At 32.5% G+C, this 8,217-nt stretch overlaps 1 non-coding gene across 1 annotated transcript; it reads right to left on the bottom strand.

Annotated features, from left to right (window-relative positions):
* Nucleotides 1–5,909: 5,909 nt before the first annotated feature.
* On the bottom strand, nucleotides 5,910–6,028 carry LOC112485721. The gene has a single exon (XR_003048517.1). It is a non-coding gene; the product is annotated as a 5S ribosomal RNA (ribosomal RNA).
* Nucleotides 6,029–8,217: the final 2,189 nt, after the last annotated feature.

The following is an 8,217-nucleotide window of genomic DNA, read 5'->3' as shown; positions in this document are numbered from 1 at the left end:
CATCTGTGCACAAGGTACTTACACTTATAATCATCAAGAGGATAAAACTTAGGGTAGAGAGGATTTAGAAACTTCATTGCCAATTCAAAGTCTATGATCTTTAATATTTCCTGCTAAAACAGGACCAGCTGTTGGAAAGGAATTAAAAGTCAAAGAACAGGTTGATAAACCACTGATTAAGCCTTGATTTACTCTTATCAAGCCTCCAAGACAACAAGGCCAGTTTCAGAGAAGATATCCTTTAATGTTATCTTGAGATGTTCTATACTTTAAGACTTGTTTTATTCTTTAGTTTGTAAGGCTCGGTTGGAAGATGGATATTTTTCCCAGCCAGAAAAATCTTTGGTTTTTGTTTCTTTTCATGTGTTTCCAAACATAGGAAAATATACTTTAAAGTCTCTCGCTTATGTTTTCTAGTTTCCAGAGAACATCTATGGTTTCTGGCTGTTCAGCACTATTCTTTTCAGAGATGGCTGCTTTTTCATTCAATATGATTCTGTTGAGACTGCCAATCCTAATATCATATGCTTTCAGATCATATGCTTTGTAATATCACTTGTGTGATATTACACAAGTAATATCACACTCTTGGTCATAGGAACGGGTGTATGACCTTGACCATATTTTTCTACACTTTTACTAATGTCGCATGATTCGAAGGTAGGGATGTGACCCAAGGTAGGCCGATCAATGTATTTCTTCAAGAATCCTCATTGTGCAGCAAGGAGAAGGTTCTTATCCTTTTGGATAATGATGCTTGAAGGTTACCGTATGTGTTAGACTATAATTTGGCTGATGTTACAAAGACCTCAAGTTAGTATTAGCTTACACAAGACAGAAGTTTATCCATCTATTATATAAAAGTCTGATCTGTATGGTAACTCTCCTCAACCAAGTCTTAGGGGCCCAAGCCTATTCTATGTTGTCATCCTGCAATGCAAAACATACAGCTCCGTCTTGTGGTCTTCTACCTTATGTCTGCATTGCAGCCAGTGAGAAGAGAGAGAACAAGGAGAGGCCACACCTCATCCCTGCAAAGGCATGAGTAGAAGATGTATATACCACCAGTGCTCAGATCATATTGGCTATAGTTTACATAGCTACACCTCTCTTTAAGGGAAGCTGGGGATAGTAGCCATTACATGGATAATCACATATCTGGTTAAAAATTCTATTGTTATAGACAAGAGGAGAATGAAAATTTAAGGAAACATATCTATTTTTCCAATTTGCCGAACATAAGCGTCAGGGTTTCCTGGAAGCTACCCTTTCTAATACATGAAGTCTTTCTATAGTTCATAAGAGTTGGTTGGAGTATTTGAGTGCATTTAAATTTTTGAATATAGATGTGTTATTTCCTAACTTTCTAGATAAGTAGGTGAATGAATTTATTAATTTATGTGTATGTGTGTGTTTTACTAAATAAATTTGTCAAGCTGTTGTCTTAGTCATTAAAAATGAATAAAAACAAGTGGGCTTCCACTGCTTCTTGTATGACATAGGCTATGTGTATAAAAGTGGAGTCTCTTGAAAACAATGACCATTACATATTGAAAAGAGCTGTGGAGTATTTGTCTCAAAAAAGATTTAAACTGAGCAAAGAATTTAAGTTGTCAGATGATTGAGACTTGATGAAGGCTGAAAATAAGAATGAGAAGTCAGGAATTAATAAGAATAAAATCATAACAAACTAGTCATTTCTTAAATAGCTACTATGTACCTAAAGAATTAAGAATTAAAGTAATCTCATTTAATTTTTACTTCAAATACTTTACTTCAAGTATTACCCCCATTTTATAATCAGAAATTTAAATAACTTTTCCAAGATGATAATGGCTAAATTGGGATGGCATCCTAATCTGACTCCCAAGCCAATCTAAGTCTTGCCTTATCATCATCATTACTAAAATTGGTTTAATAATGGTTATCATCACTCACTGTCCTTTGTCACAAATACACCCATCCTACAACCATTACTTCCATATCACCATTATATCAGAAGTACTCTCAGCACTACTGCCCTGAATACCACTATCTAAGGTTCTGCCACTATCCCCACTGCTTCCAACAGCAACCCCAGAATAATAACTCTTAAGGAGATATAAGATTTAAGTATTTGTTTTATTCCATGTAAAGAATAGCATTAGATGCAGAATGGCCAATAGAATTAAAATAACAACAACAACAACAACAACAATAACAACAACAACAACAAAAACCACTCTATATTTTATGTAAGTTAATAATTAAGTTTTCTTCTATCTCAGAATATATTATACATACTATTCAATTAATTCCTTAATATTTAGATTTCATAAGTTCAAAGACCTTGTGGTGTTAACTGTCCTATTGAAAAAATATAAACCTAACATGTCGTCACTGTCATGCATTTATCATAGAGAATAGTCTTTTTAGTGACAGGCTCTGAACTTGATTTGTGAATACAATGATGATCAAGGATATGGGACAACATTCGACTGAGTGAGCAGTTGTGATAACGTGTTAAGTGCAAAGAGTGGGGAAGTACATAAGGAAAAAGAAAGACAAAGCAGAGGCACTTCACAATTTTAGGGGTGGGCTGCAACTGTGAAGAAAGTAAGTGCAGAGTCATGGAAACCATGGTAAAAAGTGGACTTTATCCTAAGGGCAATGGAAAGGATTTCGAATGTAGTAAGACAATGAAGAATTGCACTTTAGAATTTCACTTTAGACTGCTGCTTGCGTGGTGGAGAAGGAATTATGGAAGTCAAAGGTTAGGACCATTATTATCCAAGTGAAATGATCATCTCAAGAATTATCTTGCTTGAGATGGAAAAAGTTTGCTTTTATCTTTATAATGACAGTGAGAAGGAAAGACATGCACAAATTCGAGAAATCATTATGAAGTAGAATCAAATGACTTTTGGTTGATTAAAACAGGGACATAAGAGAGAAAGAGGATTTAAAGAAAGTCTCACTGTTTCTGTGTGGGCCCCAGTGTCTGGTGATGTAATTTATTTAAATATGGAGGAAAGAAATTTTGAGAGAAAGAGAATAAATTAATTTTTTTATAAATAAACTTATTAAAAAATAACTTCATGCTTAATAAAAAGTTTCAAAAATGATACAAAGAATCTCTTAGACTTTTTATTCTCTCTCTGTATACAGATGGAGGGTGGGGCGGGGGTTGGTGCAGAGAGAGAAAGAGAAACTATCCCTGAAACATTTAAAAGTAAGTTGTTCATATTATACATTTTTATCTCTAAATACTTCAGAGTATATATTTTTAAAAACAGACATTCCTTTACACAACCACATTGCAATTTTCCATTTTAGGAATTTTACATTGATGGGACACTTTAATGTAGTATCCATATTCCAACTATGTTGATTGATTCAATAATGTATTTTATAACATTTTTCCCTCCAGAACTGAATCTATTCCAGGATCACGTATTGCATTTCATTATATGTCTCTTTAATTTCCTTTCATCTGAAATAGTTTTTCAGACTGTCTTCCATTTAAAAAAATACGTAGCCTTCTCTTTTTTTAATAGAATATTTTCCATTTGAAATTGTCTGATATTTTGTCCTGATTAGATTTGCATTTATGCAACCCAAGTTATAACATTACATAAGTGATGTGTGTCCTTCTCTGGGTATTTCATTCAGAGGCACATGACCTTCACCTACCTCTCATGGATGATATTAATTTTGATCACCTCATCAAAGTATTATCTTTTTTCCCCACAGGATAGTTTTTTTTTTTTCCCCTTTTCAGCTTATAAGCCTTTTATGAAAAGACACTCCAGACATACAAATAAACATATGTTCTTCATTAAAATCTCTCTCCTCTTACCCTTCCCCACCCCACAATAATTTATCATTCATTTATGATTCTAGCGTGAACCAATCTTTACTATGTCAGTTACAAAATGATTTTCCAACTACAGCACTTCCTCCACATTTATCAGTTGGGATTCTCTAAAAGCCCCCCTCTCCCATGCATTTAACTTAATTTATCTACTTATTATAACTAAAAACTTGTGGATTCCTATATTTCAATGGTTTATAATTCATTACCATCTTTACTTATTTTGATGTTTATTTTGGTCCCATATTTGGCCAGCTTGAGTATTTGCCTTCAGCATTTAGATATGAATTCTGCTGCAGTTGATATTTAGTTTGAAGCCAGGACATTTTAACATGGAATTCTCTGTTTAGCTGTCTCTTATCGATGAATTAGGTTTTGTGTACATTGAGATTTTAGTTGTCTGTGGAACGTAAAAGAGGAGCTGTCCAAGAGATTGTTGGGTACATAGTTCTGAAAGTCGGGAGAATAATTTAGGTTGAACCATTGCCTTAAGAATCCTCAACTATATTGATGGTAATTGAAGTTTTGAAGGTAAGTAAGATTGCTTAGTATCTGAGTGAACAGCCATCTAGAGCTTAAATCAAAGATAATCAATATTATCTAAAAACTATAACAACAGTAACAACAACTACTGAGTTTATGTAAAATTACAAAAGTACTACATATTTATTAGAGACATGAAAAAAATCAAACGTGAAACTGGAAGCATTTAAGAGACTTTTACATGTTGCCTGCTAAATAATGAACACAGTCAAAATTAGAATTCTGTTACCTATTCTTCTTTACAGGTACTTATTCTGTATTTCCCACAGAACGTTGTTGCCTTTTAAGGAATACTTGAATGAAATCTGCCTGAAATATTTGTGTTGATACAAACTGATTCTAAACTTACCTCATAACAAAGAATCAAAAATGTCCAGGATTCAAACCAAATCTGAACAAGCAGCAGAACTCACACAGATGAGCTGAAAGCGAATACTCTACATTTTGTCAGCTGAAATGCAACCTTTTACTGCTCCTTGTGGACTGGCAGAACTCAGGTGCTCTGTGACTGCATTTAACAATGTCCAAGAAGCATTAAGAATGAGAAGCTATGTGTTTCATGAAAATTCCCTCTAAAGTAGTCCCCGCCAAAAAAAAAAAAGTTGTTAACCTTGGTTATTATAAATTTTTTGTCTTTATTTATTTTCTTGTGGGGAGGAGTGATGCAAACTAATTATGCCATGCGGGACTGAAAGACTTGAAGTTAGAAGAGTGAATTCTGGGAACACACATGATAAAGCACTTGTACGAAAAATGAACTGATTGTCAGGGTCAAAAAAATAATCACCAGAACATGTGTGTTTAGTCATGTGACTAAAAAAACACAACGTTTTAGAAAGAGAGACAGAGTAGTCTCTTCAGAGGAATTCATAGAATTCTTCGGCTGGTTGTCATTCTTAGGTGATGGATTGGTGTGGCAGAGATAGTGTTAGAATGAACAAACGTTCCAGTTAAAACCTCCCAGTAAGTGATGGCATGAGTCAATGACAGTTGTTCTTAATGCACCCTTATAACTCTATCAATTAAAATATTTTATAGCATTGGTAAAAGAGATTACATTTGTTGAGCATTCACTATGTCTTGAAATAGTTCCAAGTGCTAATATGTATTAAATTAATCTTCAAAACAAACTTCTAAATTATGCATTATTATAATTTCCATATTTTAGATGAAAAAACTGAGTTTAGAGAGGATGAATAGTTTGCTAAAAATTGTGCAACTGGGCAAGTAAATGCTATCGTGATTCATTTAGCTTCTTTCCAAAGAAGTCAGCTTAGAAAAATTAACTATTTTCTGAAACTTCTGTAAATGAATTAATTCACAGTTGGCCGCAATAATGAACTCTCCCACAAATAGTGCTAATATGTTCCACATCTATTTCAAAAACACTAATTGTCTAACACGATACAACAGTGTAAATTTTTTTTTTTTTTTTAGGCAAGGCAACTCTTGGTCGACCTCACAGATTGCAAGGACCTTGTCAGCTTGCGATCCCTTATTTTTAATTTTTTTATGCCTATAGCACCTGGTCTTCCTAGGTGGTCTCCCATCCAAGTACTAACCAGGCCCGACCCTGCTTAGCTTCTGAGATCAGATGGGATCAGGCTTGTTCAGGGTGGCATGGCCATAGAAACTACAGTGTAAATTGATATCAAATGATTAGTATATTTCTATTTTTGGATACTGATGAATACACAGAAACTGAATTCTCAGAACGGTTATATATACATATGTATATATATCTCATAAATTTTCCAAGAAAGCCAATGATAATATCTTTGTAAAATAAAATAAATCTTATTTTCCCTATAGCTTAAGAAGAATGTCATTTAACTTTTCAATACATCTTAGATATGTCACATTATTTCATAATATTAGAAATGTAATTAAAAAATTTTAACTAATTGAATAAAAAACTGTAGTAATATTAAATTTGTTACAAAAGTTCTTAAGATTTTTTTTGAGAGCCCCTTAATTCTGTATGCAGAATATAACATTTAAACTATTCTTCACTATCTACATTGCTTATAATCTGTTATTCATGGAATTATTCTTAATTTCATTAATTGCACTAATAATAACATTCATTATTTTGTGGATTTTCACAATGATTCTTGAAGACCAATTGTTGCTATGTATAAATCAATGAAATGCTAAAACATCTGTTGCTACTTTTTTAAAACTTGATTTTAAAAAAATTATACATAAGTTACCTGTCACCCATAGCCTGGGCTCCATCTGTTGGACAATGTATGCCATTGGGCAATGGGCTTTTACTAACAGTTAATTTTTAAAGCTTTCAAATATAGGTGACCCCTTTGTATATATTATATGTAATTTTGAATACAACATATACACAATACTTTTGCATTCCTTGTGAACTTTACATTATGAGCAATAAAACTTTATTATCAAACTGGATGGTTTCATCTATTGTAATAAAAATTTGCTTTACTTTAGTTCATTACTTAGCTGATTTTACCTATCTTTCTTAGTGCTGATTTTCTTCAAAAAGAATCATAGCTTGCAACACAGAAGAAATTATTTTTTTAATTATCCTTATAAACTCTCACATGATACTAACCTAACTTTAGTGTTGTAAGGCCCATCACATTTTGTAATCATTTGTGTCTTTATGTAGGAAATGACTGATTAAGAGTTTTTAATAAATACAGGGTTGGTATTATGATTTTCAATGTTTTTCTCTAAATCTCAGTGATATGATACACATTTACCAATTTTATTTTTTACAACTTCCCCGTTAGCAGTTTTTTCTCTTCCTTTCATTCCTTCCTTCGTTTCTTCCTTCCTTCTTTCCTTCTTCTCTTCCTTTTTTTCCCTCCCTTCCTCTCTATCTCTCTACCTCCCTCCCTCTCTACCTCCCTCCGTCTTCCTTTCACACATAGGGAGTTAAATGTTGCCTAATAATGATAACATTCCCCTATAAAAGCCTCTCTCTCTCTGTCTCTCTCTGTCTCTGCCTTCCTTCCTCTCTCTCTCTGTCTTTCTCTCTCTCTTTCTTTCTTTTCTACTTTTCTTTCATTCTTTCAACTCTGTATAGAGATGAGCCATATTTTATTTAATTTATTTTCCAACAGCGATCATTTAGATTTAACTTACTTTTAAAAAAATTTATTTTTTTATGGTGGCATTGGTTAACAAAATCCAATAAGTTTCAATTGTACACTTTAACAGTAAGGCATATATATTTACACTGTGTGTTCTCCTCTCATAGTTAGGTTTCTTAGATTTACCTTACCTTACTTGCTGCAAAAAGTTAACATAATCTTAAATAAGTTTTTGCCAACTTTCTTCAAATATATCTATAAAAAATCCCATAAGTAAAATTTTTATAATGAGGGATATGTGCTTGTATTTTGAATTGAGGTTGAGAAACTAGAATACAGGTCTCCTTGATGATCAGATGTCTAAGTTCTCATATTTTCCTAAATCCTTCTTTCTTGATAAAATTGTAAAATGCTATTTTTATTTTTTAAATTATACCAATGATGCATGAATTTATATTTGATGAAAAATTATCTGGAGGAGAAATTTTTATTACTTTTTATTCTCTGCCAAACCATTTTGTGTGAGGAGACACATACATACAAACAGATATAGATACAGATTTTTTCCTTTTTATATAATGTGGGTTATACTATGTATACTGTACTATGAATATTATCAGATCATTAGGTCAAATATTTTTATGCTTTACATTGTAAATAGAATTTACTAAGATATAATTTAACAATAAAATACATTCACTTAAAATGTACAATTCGATGAGTTTTAAAGAATGCTTATACTCATGTAACCAC

Source organism: Pteropus alecto, unplaced genomic scaffold (assembly GCF_000325575.1).
Source record: "Pteropus alecto unplaced genomic scaffold, ASM32557v1 scaffold5, whole genome shotgun sequence".
Taxonomy (NCBI): domain Eukaryota; kingdom Metazoa; phylum Chordata; class Mammalia; order Chiroptera; family Pteropodidae; genus Pteropus; species Pteropus alecto.
The sequence above is the reverse complement of the archived record's forward strand: the minus strand, read 5'-3'. Positions and strand labels throughout refer to the sequence as shown.